Raw genomic sequence first — 14,601 nt, 5'->3', positions numbered from 1 at the left:
AATATAGTAAGGAAGTAATAGTAATATGTTGCTATATTATTCATATAGTAATATAGTAATGAAGCAGGATAGTGGGGATAATAAGCACAGCAATATTAGTGATGATGATCCCTGTTTGTTTTTTAATGTATTCATTAACATTTTTGGGGAAAATCTGAAATTCAATTTTAGAAAGAAAATCGATGTCATTCCTAGATGGGCCCATTATGTAAGGCGATGGCATACGGAACACTGAGCTAACTAAAAACTTCCTTTTCAAATTGAATTTTTGCTGCTTGCCTGATAATTTGACAACAATATCAGTTGCGCTACTTTTGATCCTGCCTTTGCACAAAACCAAGATATTACACTTTACAGCTCTAAACATTTTTTGTTAGCTTTTTTAATGTCTTGTACTATACTAGTCCATTATATATTACTTTGTTGTTTGTGTTATCAAATGGTAAAATTCTTATTTTGCATTTTCTTCTCCTGCAGTAGTGTACTTTATGAGACAGTTAATGCTAGTCACTGAATGTTATTGTTAAAAAACACTAATTACATTTAAAGTTAATTTTGAAACAGAATGCATGTCTGAAGATGAACTTCACATTTTGAGACGTATGAGACACAGTTCGTGTCTAAAAGAAGAGGTTTAAAATTGTTTCTAAGTGGTTTCCATTTGGGGCGTAAGTTTTGGATGCTCAAATTATCACTCGCATCTATATATTACATACAAAAATATTACATACACGTCTAACAAAGATACAGACAACACCACAAGAGAAAAAAAAATCCTTTTGACAGAAGTAATTTTGTGCTACTGTTGTTGAGTAAAGAACCCTCCGTCTCTCTTACAGCAGCATGTGTTGCTCTGCCTGCATCCACTGTGTCGGCCTCTATGAAGATTAAAGGAATAAATGACAAAATAATTTTTAATTTGCTTTTTAAACACATATAAAAGGTATAAATGTTTTTTTTTTAGTTCAAGTTTATGACATTAACTTTTATTTTTTAAAAAGTTGTTTAAAGTTTTTTAAAAAATAATAATAGAAATAATAATAATTGTCATTACCTCTCTTACAGCAAGCTTTGCAAATGTGATACAGTCCCACTACCACCAACAGGGCACTAACTAAAATGGTAGAAATGATCCGTGTGGCAGCAGAGGAAAAATGGCACGCCTCTTCGTCTGGATTAGGTTTGGAATTTTTATTTTGAGACTCTAAATGGTGGTTAGAAAAAACAGGAAGGTTTAAATGAGACAAGAATGGTAAACCATCAAAAGTTAATTTTCGCTCTTCATAATGACATTAAAAATCTTTCCAATGAAATTAAAGCTTCTAAAACACCACACACCTGTTTTAGTTATTGAAATCTGCAATTTAGGTTTGGAAGCGGGAAAGTTATCAGTATTCAAAAAATGTACACACACACATTCACACCCATTCATACTCCGAAGCATGCATCGAAGATCTACTTAAAAACAGACTGTGGGAGGGAGGAATGAAACCACCAACCTTCCGATCAGCAGATAACCTGCTCTTACCTCCTGAGCAACAGCCTCCCCCAAATCAACTGTCATTCGTATGTCTAAATCTTATCTTAAAACATCTCAGTGTCTCACCTGTGATGTTCAGCCAGCTCACTGGTGATTCCCCAGCTCCCGAGATGCTACACTTGTAATGTCCTTCATCTGACTTGGAAACTCTCTGGATGGTCATGTTTCCTGTGGAGGTTTTATGGATGGAGCGTCTATTTTTGTAGAACTCAGCCTTAAAGTTGGAGGAATGAGTTTTGTTTCTGCAGCTCAGAGTCACAGTTTCTTCCATCAACGCAGGAACAGCAGGACTCACCAGGATCACAGGACCAGCTAAATGAGATGCATTTGATAATTAAATACATGAAATTAAATTCTATTAAAATGAATGTCATAAAAGTTTTGTTTATTCAAATATACCAGTAACAGAGAGGTTGATAATGTTGCTTCTTCTCCCTCCTTCAAGCTCATACCAGTACTCTCCACTGTTGTCTGCATAAACAGTTTGAATGGAGCAGGATGATCCTGTTGGTGTCATCTTATTGGTTTTACTACATGATTTTATTTTTCCTTTGAATTTATGCAAAACTTCACAGTAATTGACTCCTTCACAGTGAAATGTCACTGGTTCATATTCAAAGAACTGCAATCTGTTTGGAACAACAAGAAGAGAAACTGCATCTGAAACAAAGAAAAAAGAAAGACTCAGTTTACTAAGTTTTACTACTAAGACTGCCATACTGCACTTAATCAGTGAACAAATAAAACAGTAATAAAACAATAACAAATATCACAGAAACAGTTCTTTCTCTCAGTTTTTCTGCTAAATCCTTATTTATCCAAAATGTGAACTTTGATATCAAAAAAATCAAACCGTTAGTACTCACCAACTTTCTGATCCTGCACATCCAGATGAATCATGATGGCCATCACTGAAGAGAGATTAAAGAGGTACAGATGAACTAAAACATGCACTGTAAAATTTTTCAAAAGTATTATTACATCTTATATGTCCACAAAAATACAATAGCCTACTTTTCTAACCTAAAATATAAAACAAAGTAAACTGTCATATTTTTAATCAGAATGAATAACCTATATTTTATAATAATGTAGAAATAGAGAAAGTACTTACACAGTTTGATGCGGAGAGCGCTGATCCTCATGTCGTCTTGATGTAGACTGAAGGCTTAACAGTCGTGAGCAATGGTGTCTGTTTGCCACTAAAAGTATTTTAATATCAATTAAAAAGCATCTAGTTTTAGAAAAGCTGGTTCCAAAGAAGCTGAGTGTCTTTTGTGTCAAGTCAAGCCTCACTGTTTCAGTTCCCTGTCAGTGGGCGGAACAACAACCAGTTCAGACAAATGCTGTGTTTGATGCAGCTTGTAGACTGCTTCATGTTTCCTGTGCTTGGTGAACTGTGCTTATTTATGTCACAGAACTATTGAACATTTAATCCTCTTCTAGGGGTACTAAGCCCACTTGGGGAAAGTCATTAAAGCTATTTTCTCTTACAGGACAGTAAATGGCATATATAATATTGCCACTCTGACATAATTCATTCTTATATTGATCTGCCCAGTGATTTGTTCATGTGTGATAGTTGCCATATCTGCTTAAAATATGTTGATCTAGTGTCAACAAGCAATAAAAACATCACTTTAATGGTAGTGTAAAACATGAACATTTATTTAGTCTTTATCACTGAAGGGTACTCCATTGTGATGCTACATGATAAGAGAAAGTAATGACTATGGACTACATGAACAGTTTTAAAGAGATATAGAGTTGGTTGTGTGTTGCAAATGCTAATAAAAACTTGAATGTTGAATGTTTTTATCTTTTTTAACACAAAAGAAAGTTAATCAGATAAAATGTGGGGGAGAGAAATTCTATTGAAGTATGTGATGCTGAAAATATTGTGATTTAAAAAAAATAAAAAAGTAAAAAATCATTAAATTTGAAATAACATCTATAAAACAATGCCTTTTTATGCCTAAATTTACTTTAAAGGTTAATGGAGCCCTTTCCTCTTTAAACTATCTGCAATCTCCTCAGAAAACCAATGTATCTGAGAACAATACAGTTTGTCTATAAAGAAGCTGAAACAAATGGCTTCATCATGCAACACACAGTGAGACTATCACATGGCAAAAATCATTTTAATTTATCATATACACTTGGTGGCTTCTTCATTAGGCTTCTTCAAACATGGTGAGACACAGACTGTGAAACCAGACATGCAGACATGAAACACATGACTGACTGGGGAGAATGGGTGGAACACAAGAGGGACACGTGAACAGGGGAATAAAACATAGACACTCCTAAGAGGGCAAGGGAAGAAAGAAGGGGGAAAGGGCGAGGGAACCCGAGAGAGCATGACAGGGAGAGAGAGACCTGACATGCTGGGAAATATGGAAACACAAGATAGGCAAGGGGAACATGGAATGTCACACATGGGAAACCAGACGAAAGAACTCACACAAACACCCGCAAACACAGACGAACAGGAAGGGACACAGAAGACAAAGAGACAAGGGGAGCATTAGTTTTTTTCTTTTTCATATAAAGCAAACATCATTCTTTATCAGTTTTTTTTATCTACATCAAGTAAAACTTCCTTAACAGCGCCTACCCGGTACAAACACAGTTGTCATCAACAGTTTGTTATGCAACTGCAACATTCAGTTCTGTTACAAGGATTACAACAGTTAGAATCTCATAGAGAAACATAGCTGAGTGCATGCCAGAGAGCACTCAAATAGCTAACTAGTATTAGCTTAGCATGCTAACCAAAAATGCTACTCGTGAATAAAGTTACTATTGATGCACGAAAATGCCTGTAACTTTCAGGGCACGTGTTAGTACTGCTTACAATAAAAATACATATTGACAATTACCACTGTGAGAATGTTTTCACTAATATACCTACAAAATGGACAACAGCATTGCTCACGTGCACCTAACTCCAGCTTGGGATTATTTTCCTTCACTCAGGAATGCACTGTGCAGCAATTTGGAACCTTAACAATGCAGTTGCGGTATTTGTCCTCCAGGTAGCTCTAACTATTCATAAAGCACATCAATTATGTAGAAATTCATTAAGCTTTTTTGTAACTCTGTTATTCCTAATAGTTATATTAGTTATATAATATTAGAGTTAGACCTCTAATGGGTTGATATGGTACTATAAGGTTATTAATAATAATAATGGACTGGATTTAAGCACTTTTCAAGGCACCCAAAGCGCTTTACAATGCTACTATTCATTCACTCTCGCATTCACACACTGGTGGAGGCAGTTACGGTTGTAGCCACAGTTGCCCTGGGGCAGACTGACAGAAGTGAGGCTGCCATATGCCTCGCTTCTGTCATCGGCCCTTCACCTATGTGGAGCAGGGAAATTATTTTACTGCTATTGTTAAATAATCATCATTATTACCATTGCATTAATAATATAATCTGCAGTATGATCATTGCTTTAACAATGTAACAGATAGCTTTAAGAAGGCTTTAAGGTTTTATGCATACAGGTATTAAATTAACTTTGTATTCCAGGTGCAGTTATAACTATTTTATACATATTGCATATCTGTGCTTATTTGAGTTGATGTTCAGGTTCATTAATGGTCTAAAGCTTCACCTAGTGAGAGTGTCTAGATGATCCATGCTGAGGGAAAACTAGAACATAGAAGGAATTGCAGTACATGCTTACACAACAGTTCATTTTAATATCTTTTATATGTTCATATTCTTGTATTAAGCTTTTAGTAGGGGTTCTTGATTAAAACATTTATTTAGTAGAAGACATACATATAGTCTCAGTGAGCCTCTGGTCTGGTAAAAGGTCAGAAGTGCAACAGGTGAATTGAGAAAGAGCATTTGAGGACGAGACACAGACAGTTAGTAGGTGAAGAGGTGACACAGAGAGCATGTGAGGTCGTGACACACACACACACACATGAGTTAGATTTATTTAGAGGAGAGAGAGATTAGTCATGTCTCGGTAAAAGAGGAACCGTCCTTGTCTTCTCGGCAAGAAAGAGGAACTGAAAGGTTGACCGGAGGAATCGGCCATGAAAATAGAAGATGATCTTCTGGGTTAAAAGTCATTGTGGTGTTGATCTGATCTATGTATAAAATGTATCTGTGACGCATGAAGGGGCGTCAGTAAATCAAACCCTGATGCTATAAAATATCTGTTTATGCTTTGATTAAGTCGAAGACTACTTGCTGTCTGCGTACAGAGTGTCTTCCCACACGTGTGTAGTCATTAAAATCATTGTTTGACCAAGAGCTTCTGGACCATGGGTGGTTTGTACTCTCCTTCCTCAATTTTTGAACCTTAACACCTACCACCTACTGATGTTGGCCCTTCTGGCCAACATCAGTAGGTGGTAGGTGAAGTGTCTTGCCCAAGGACACAGCGACCGAGACTATCCGAGTCGGGGCTCGAACCGGCAACCTTCCGGTTACAAGGCGAACTCCCAACTCTTGAGCCACAATCGCCCCAATATTACCCCTTTTACTATTTATTTTTAAAAAAAATATTGAAAAATTCACTTGTCAACCTGTTTCTACTAATCATGGAACAATTTCAGAGTAAAAGTGCAAAGACTTTGAGTTCTCCTTCAGTAGCGTCTTCTCTGTGGGATGTTCTTATTTTTAGGCGGAGGAGGACTAATCTGGCTGCTGCAGTGAGTTTCTTCCTCCTGCTGATCCTGGGTGGATACTGACTTAGACAGAGGTCAGTTTCTATCAGAGCACTTTCATCAGATCTTACAGTTTCTGTTTTTCCGTCTCTGCTTCGAAGTTTCTTAAACTTGTGATATTCAGTTGTGTTTTGTTTTAAAGAGAGTGACTCCTGCTCACACACCAGTGTAGAGGCCTTGATGAAGAGAGCCTCAGCATCTGGACACCAACAGCTGGACACAAAGAGTCAGAAGAAGAGATCCTAGAAGCTGCTGAAGAGAAAACCTGAACATTTCCTATTGAGCAGAAGTTTGGATTTCAGCTTGAATCTCAACACCTGTCATTCATTAGAAGCTGGGAAATGAAGGAAGGAAACACAGAGCCTGATCTGATTACAAAGACCTCTGATGTTTGTATTTAAAGGTCAGAAACTCTGCAGCCGACCTGGAGCTACAGGCCGGTTCACCTGAAGACCTCAGAGGCTGAACACACAGAGCTCCAGCTGTGCTGTGTCCTTTCAGTGCAGTAACACAACTGGACACTAGAGGTCACAATTTGATTTAATGAAAAAACATTGTCCTGTTTCACACATGAGTGGGAGCCTCTGCTTCCAGCATACAAACATGTCAAAGAGTGTTTTAAAACTAATCTTATATAATTTACATCATTTTGAATATATTTATTTTCTGTGACTACATGTGTAGCATACATTTGATTTTTAGTCAAATTCATATAACTTAATATTAAATATCAAGTGAAAACGTTTTTGATAAGAAGCAATTTAGGAGTCCCAGGCTTCTACCTTTCTACCTTTAAAAAATATTCAGGCACGTTGTTCATGTACCGTTTAATATTTAAGTGGTTGTAACCTGTTACTTTCATCCAGAAAACACACAGCAAAAATGCCAGTGTTGATTTTTCAGTGTTAGTAGAATTCAACAGAGTTCCGAGTTAGTTCAACACTGAATCGAGTTAAAATAACACATCGGGAGTTGATTCCTGAAAAGTGTTAGAGTGGATTTTAGTCGTTACTGCATTTTAACACTGTGGGTGTTAAATTAGACCACACCTTCATTTCCTGTGGAGGTTCGCATTCCAGAATCTTCGGTCGCCATTTTTTCTTGCTGATGCGGTAAGTTTTATTCGGTTAAATATTAAGTTTTAGATTGATATTAGAACAAGTAACATGATAACTAGTAAAAGAAATAGTATTTATATCAAAATACATCATCTTTAAGTGTCATATTTGAATTTTAACTGTTTTTGTTAAGCTGGGCTACTGCTAGCTAGAACTCTGCAAAGTACCAGTTTCTTTCCTAATATTCATTTAGCATAATCTGGCTATTGGCAGACTGTAATGAATATTACATGTTAATATATTTCACAGTTTTTATTAAATGCCTTTTATTTATTTTCGAATTAAACTGCCAAAGCCTTAGGGTCAGTGGTCTCAAACTCGCGGCCCAGAGGCCACTCGCGGCCCAAAGGCCACTTGCGGCCCACGTCAGGTGAGGTGAAGAAGTATAATGCAATTTGGCCCTTAAAGTGACTTTTTTTTGTCATTAGCCAAAAATGATTTAATATGAAGGCAATAAGGACAGAGTGTTACGGGCCCTCATGGGCAGTGCAGTCCGTGCTGCGGGGAGAACGTGGAACTGCCCCTCCCGTTGTGTGTTTGAGCGCGAGAGAGGGAGAAAGTAAGAGCTGTTACCGATGAGAAATGGAAGAAGAAAGCATGTAAATATAATAATAACCACTGCCGCCAAAATGAGTGCCTGGTTGTAAGAAAGTTGTTAAGACTCGACTGTACACTGTGTTCGCTGACAGTAAAGCTACAAGCCCGACAACCCAGCGTATTTGCCAGAGGTGTCATTACCACGGTTCAGAGCCGCGGACCTGGCCGAGGTAACAAGAGAGTACAAACATGTGGAGGGATTGGCTTTGTTAGTTCAGTGAGAGTCAAAAACTAATGTGTACACTTATTTCTGCATTTTTATTTTGTGAAATATGAACAAAATTACAGCAGAAGTGCTGCAAAGTGTCTGACCAGAAAGAGAGGACCATTGTGTTAATTTGGTAGTTCAATTAAAGGCATCGGTTAGTTAAGAGTGAGAGGGGGGGATGCGTTCATATTTGCAGTTTTGTCTTGTTATACAATATTTGAAATTTAAAAACGAACAAACCAAACGCTACATTGTCAGGAATATTTGTGGGTGTTTTCTTTGTGGTTTCTTTCTTTCTTTTTTTCTTTTTTACTTCTTGAACACTGAAGTAGCCCTCCAATAAGATGACAGCTCATTTAAGTTTGAGACCCTGCCTTAGGTGAACTAGGATGTTTAAGGGTAACCTGAGAGTATTTTTACACTATAATGGCCCCTACATCTTGTAAATTGTGGAAATTTCATTATAGTGCGCATTTCTGTAGCCAGTAGGTATTTTTCTTTTTTTTTTCTTTTTTTTAGATTTACATTTTTTTGTGGTAAATTAAGCATTTTCTAGTCTACAAATGAATAACAGGGTTATATTAGGGTTTGTTAGAGAGTGGGGAGGGTTTTTATGGCTTAAAATATATAAAAAATAAAAAAATAGAAATATGGTTTCTACTAACCCCTGTGATAGTTGAGAGAATACTGTATTGCAGTCATGTTACACAGCTTGTACTACTTAAAAATGGATCAAGGATGTTTTTTCTTAACAAAATTAATTTTAACTCAGTCTAAAGAGACTAGACATGCTAGATGTTTTGCAAAGAAATGGTGTTATATGCTGGACCTTGTTCTACTCTTGGAAGGTGGTGATATGCTGGTTCCCGAGAAGAGATGAAGTAATCAAAGTCAGCTTTTCAAGACAGCCCCAAGACTCTTCGCAACTTGTGTTCAAATGTGAGGCCGTTGTCAGGTGATAAATGCAAGGAAGAGGCACTCAACTGACATGAAACATGTCAAAGACAACATGAAGGTGACATTTCAACATGGGCAAAAAGTGGTTCAAGAACCTGCCACAGCTTCTACTGTCCTGGACCTTTTCCCAAGATTTCTGGATACACCTGGCTTGGTAAGGCAAAAAGTAATTTAATGACTGCTTTGTGGTTCCTTTGTTTGTTTTCTTGTTAATGTGTTGTTTCTGTTGTTACACTTTGTGTTTAAGATTGACCAAGACTACACAATGCTGTTTTTTGGGGAGGAAGTGTCTGGTAAGTTCCTTGCAAAGTGGCCAACATTCTTCAAGCCAAGGATCATCAAAGATTGCAAAAGTCTGTCTCAGAGTACAGAATTGGATGAGCTGCTCATTTCTGCACAGAGTTACTCTGACGAGGCTGGTAAGTGTAAGTTGGAAATGGTAGATTTTGAATACATTTACAGCATTTGCTTAATTCCCACAACACAATATATCACTCATTTCTGCATGGTATGAAAAGAAGCTTACAAACATGTTAAACCTGAAATGACATTTAATGTACCGTAATTGTCGGGCTATAAGCCGCTACTTTTTCCACAAGTTTTGAACCCTGCGGCTTTTAGTCAGGTGCGGCTTTTCTATGGATTGTCCCTGATTTTTGTCATATCGTAAGACGATTTGTTTTGTTTGTTCCGCTGTTGTACGGCACTACGTTGCCTGGCGGAAGGGCATGTGATCAGACACACAGTATCGGGGTTCAAGAGTGGTATGTTGGTCACATGTCCATCCGCCAGGCAACATAGTGCCGTACAAGTAGCACGAAAAACAAACTTCAAAGTAGCGCTACGCGTTCAGCGAGAGGCGTGGATGGTGTGCGGCAATAAACTTGCGAAAAGCAAGTTATGCTCAACTCCACCGGTGGAATCTGACAGCGTGGAAAAGTGTGAAAACATCCATCCATCCACCTGAGTCTAAAAGGTAGTCTGAATCTATTTTTCTGGTGTGCTGTAGGTTATTGTTATGTACTACATTTGTTACTCGTTTATGAAGCACAGCACATGTTTCGTACTTGTAATTACCGCTACTTGTACATATACCTAAAAAGTTGTGCAAATATGTACCCATAACTTGTTTTTCAAAATATTAATAAAAGTGATGTGTCTCCAAACAGCCATCTCTTTCCTGACAATTCGCTTTGTGCATATTCTCTTACATATGATAAGTCAACATTGAAACACCTGCGGCTTTTAGTCAGGTGCGGCTAATGTATGTACAAAACAGGATTTTCCCCTGATTTTAGCTTGTGCGGCTAATATTCAGGTGCGCTTTGTAGTCCGGGAAATACGGTAGTTTGAACACAAAAAAAAGTTACATAATCTTACTATTGTTATGACTCGATATCTACTTCACTTGGTGGCCAGAAGATTTTAAGTCTCTGGAAAACTGCCTTGTTTGAAAAATTATCAGGTGTCTAAAATGTCATCATGGTATTACATAATGTGGAAAAATGGCTGCTGTGGTCCTTTAAATGACAGTAATTGTGATGATCTTAATTTCTATTCTGTAGTTTGGGACTGTGAGGCGGCTGCCATCTTTTGCTGCTTAAGGGAAGGACGTCTTCAAAGATTAGCACATCAGATGCTGCTCACCACCTAATGAAATTCATCATGGTATGCTTTTTAGAATTGTATATTTCTCTTTTGATGAGAACAGATGCTAATTATCAAGGGCTGATATTTTAAGATGGCAAGGTGATCCAACCTGCAGCAGATGTATCTATCGCAGACAGGCTTGGTGTTGCAGGACTGACATGTCATTGTTTCTATTAAAACTAAATGTACACATTGAAACAAAAATAATTGTGCAGCGGAGTGAAACATTTTAATATTGTCATAATTTCAAACAGCAATGCCTCAACATCAGATTATCAATTTTGTTTAATGTGAATCACTTGGTTTCTTTCTCTCCCTCAGGTGGGAGGTAGCACAGAGGCTTTTTTTAAGGCCGGCCCCACTCAGCCATTCGTCCTGTGTGTTGGAGAAAGAAAGAACATCATCCAAAGTTTCTACCCAAAGTTTCTACAATGTCCTAGATCAAAAGGTCATTCCCTGTGTGACACAGATGGGAGATGCAGGTTTTGACAAGGCAAAACTTTTCAAGGCACATTTTTTTTATTTGCCGTGTCCTTTGATAAGGCATTGGACAACTTCTACACATTCATCCAGACCACCGTGTATGGCATTGATGTTGGCAGCTTTGAAGGACAGTCCTCAGGTCAGGGAAACAAGAGGAAGTCTTCACTGTACGGTTTAAAGATATCCACTATTCAGCACTTTGACTGGAAATGTTCATCTGTTACATTTGCAAGATACACCACACAAGTTGCTCAGTGTTATTTAGACATTTGAAGTTCCAGCATGGTTTGTACCCAGAAAAGTTTTTACGTTTGACCTGTGGAGAGCCTGGATGTTCATTTATCTTTCACACGTACTATGGTTACAAGCGGCACTTATTCCGAGCACATGGAGACTGCGTTCACTCTGAGGTCATCAACAATTTTGAGCCCGTACCTAACGATGGAACCTCTGTTTCACAGCCTGTAAATGTGGCTCATCCCATGACAATAACTACACAGGTTCCAGTTGAAAAAAGGCAAATACTGAACATGTGCAGCTCTGTTATTGCTCAAGTACAATCATCAGGAGTTCCTGAAAGTACTGTGCAGTGTTTAGTTGGTTCATTGGAGGAACTGGTTAATGACATCCATGCACATGCAAAACAATCTGTTGTCGACTGTTTGTCAACTGATACATCAAGAGAAACCTTAGAAAAAGTTGAGGATTGCTTTGATCAGCTTGAAAATCCATTTTCATGTCTTAACACAGAATCTAAAAGGATAAGACATTTTGAGCAAAAATGGAAAATAGTTGAACCCATAGAGCATGTTCTTGGTGTGCGTTTTGATGTACGCAAAGATAGAACAACAGGCAAGTTCCTGTCAATGATAAATTCATGTACGTTCCTATCATGGGATCCCTTTCATCTATGTTTCGAAACAGTGAACTTTGTAGCAGTTTCCAGAAAACTAAACTAAACATGGAGGGATTGTACAGAGATTTAAATGACGGCTCCTACTTCAAAAATCACAGTTTATTCTCACAACAAGAACATGCTCTCCAGATCCAGCTCTACTATGACGATTTTGAAACTGCTAATCCTTTAGGCTCAAAAAAGGGGGTGCACAAACTTGGTTGTATTTATTTTGTTTTGAGAAATTTGCCACCCGAGTTAAATTCTGTGTTGATGAACATTCATCTTGTAGCCCTTTTTCATTCAGAAGACTTAAAAAAATATGGGTTTGATCCTATCCTAAAGCCACTTGTTGATGATCTAAAGATTTTAGAGACTGAAGGAATGCAAGTGCCCTTTTCAGCCACACCTGTGAGAGGTTCGCTTTTTCAGATTACAGGTGACAACTTGGCTTTACATAGCATTTTTGGTTTTGTTGAATCATTTAGTGCAAACTATTGTTGTAGATTTTGTTTAACTGATAAGACAGAGTTGCAGTCAGTTTTTAGTGAAGATCATGTAGGCTTAACACTGCGTTCCAAAGAACTTCATTACAAACACTGTGGTGCCATTCAACAAAATCCTGCTTTGGCCTCAACATTTGGTGTAAAAAGAAATTGTTTACTCAATTCACTTCGGCTGTTCCATATTTCAGATAACTATGCTGTAGACATAATGCATGATCTACTAGAGGGAGTGGTGCAGTATGAGTTAAAGCTTGTGTTTCAGTACTTGATTAAGACCTCTTTGATATCCTTGAATTCATTGTCACAGAGAATTATAAGCTTTAACTACGGATATGCACAGAGAAGGAACAGGCCAGGTGGGCTAAAACTGGATGACAACAGCAAAGATCTTGGGCTTAATGCTGTGCAGTCATGGCGTCTTTTGCGGAATAGCCCATTGATTTTTGGAGATATCGTTTGCAGAAATTATGGACATTGGAACTTGCTACTTTTGTTAGTTCAAATTGTGAACATTGTTTTTTCACCCATTATAACTCATGGCATGACTTGCTATTTGAAACATCTGATTGCCGATCATCACAAGGCTTTCAAATCTCTCTTTCCAGAACTGAATTTGATTCCAAAGCACCACCTAATGATCCATTTCCCATGCTGCATTAGAAAAATTGGGCCACTCATACATATGTGGTGCATGAGATTTGAAGCAAAGCACAAATTCTTCAAAAGATCTGTAAAGAACTTTAAAAATATCACAAAAACACTAGTAAAAAAACATCAGAATCAATTAGCCTTTCATTTTGAAAATTTTTATTTTAAAAGATTACAGTTTGGCCCCATTAATGAAGTCTTGGCCAGCAGCTTAAAAGGCAGTGAAGCACTGAATAAAATGTTCGACGTTTCTTCTATTGTTTCTACAACTTCCTGGGTCAAAAGTTATGGTACAGAATATCAAGTTGGGATGTATGTTTGTTCTGGTGTTGAAAATGAGATGCCTTTGTTCAGTAAGATTGTCAGTATAATTGTTAGCGATTTCAATACTTATCTTCTAACTTGTAAGGTCTCAACAGTATATTTCAATGATCACTTAAATGTATTTGTTATTGAGGATGGATTAGATGTCTTTGCACTGATCTCTGTAGATGATCTGGTGTACTATAGACCTTATGATAGGCAATTTTCAAATGGCACTGATGACAAAATGTACATTGTCCCATACTGTAATTTTGTATGACTTGTTTACTTGTGGTGTATCTGAATACAAAGTATTTTGGAACGTTAATGTCTTGTATTTCTTTGTGATGGGTAGATGTTGGGGGTTAATTGTAGCAGTAGAGATATCAGAGATTAATGGGAGTTTATTGTAATCTGGTGGTATTAATGATTTGACTGACACTAGTGTTAGTATTAGAAAATTAACACTATTCAGAGTTGAATTTTTAAACACCAGGGCTAGTGTAAAGTACTACCAACACTATTCGGTGTTAATTTTTAACACTTAACACCAGTGTAGAATATTTTTGACACTGGTCAGTGTTACTCAGTGTTAATCTTTAACTCTGTGCAGTGTTAAAATAACACTAGCTCATTGTTAAAAATATAACACTTTGAAAAGTGTTAATTTAACACTCAAAAGAGTGGACACATATAGACACTTTTCTAGTGTTAAATTTAACACTCACAGTGTTAATTTCACACTAGCGATTTTGCTGTGCAGAGTCATTAAACATGCCACCAATATAAAGGCAGATGAAAATAATTAAAATAAATTAATTAAAATAAAGTCTGCTGACTCCGGCATTTATGGGAGACACCCATCTCCCATAAATGCCTAAGAAGCCAGGATGAGTTTTTCTTTAATATATTTCTTGCTAAAATCGCATGTACGAACTGCTGTGTCGTGTTCAGTTTACATTGTCAGTGTCTCTCCTTTTTTTCATTAGCGAAGGACAGAGT

This window comes from Rhamphochromis sp. 'chilingali' (genome assembly GCF_963969265.1).
Source record: "Rhamphochromis sp. 'chilingali' genome assembly, chromosome: 1".
NCBI classification, from domain to species: Eukaryota; Metazoa; Chordata; class Actinopteri; order Cichliformes; family Cichlidae; genus Rhamphochromis; species Rhamphochromis sp. 'chilingali'.
This window is presented reverse-complemented; position numbering follows the sequence as displayed.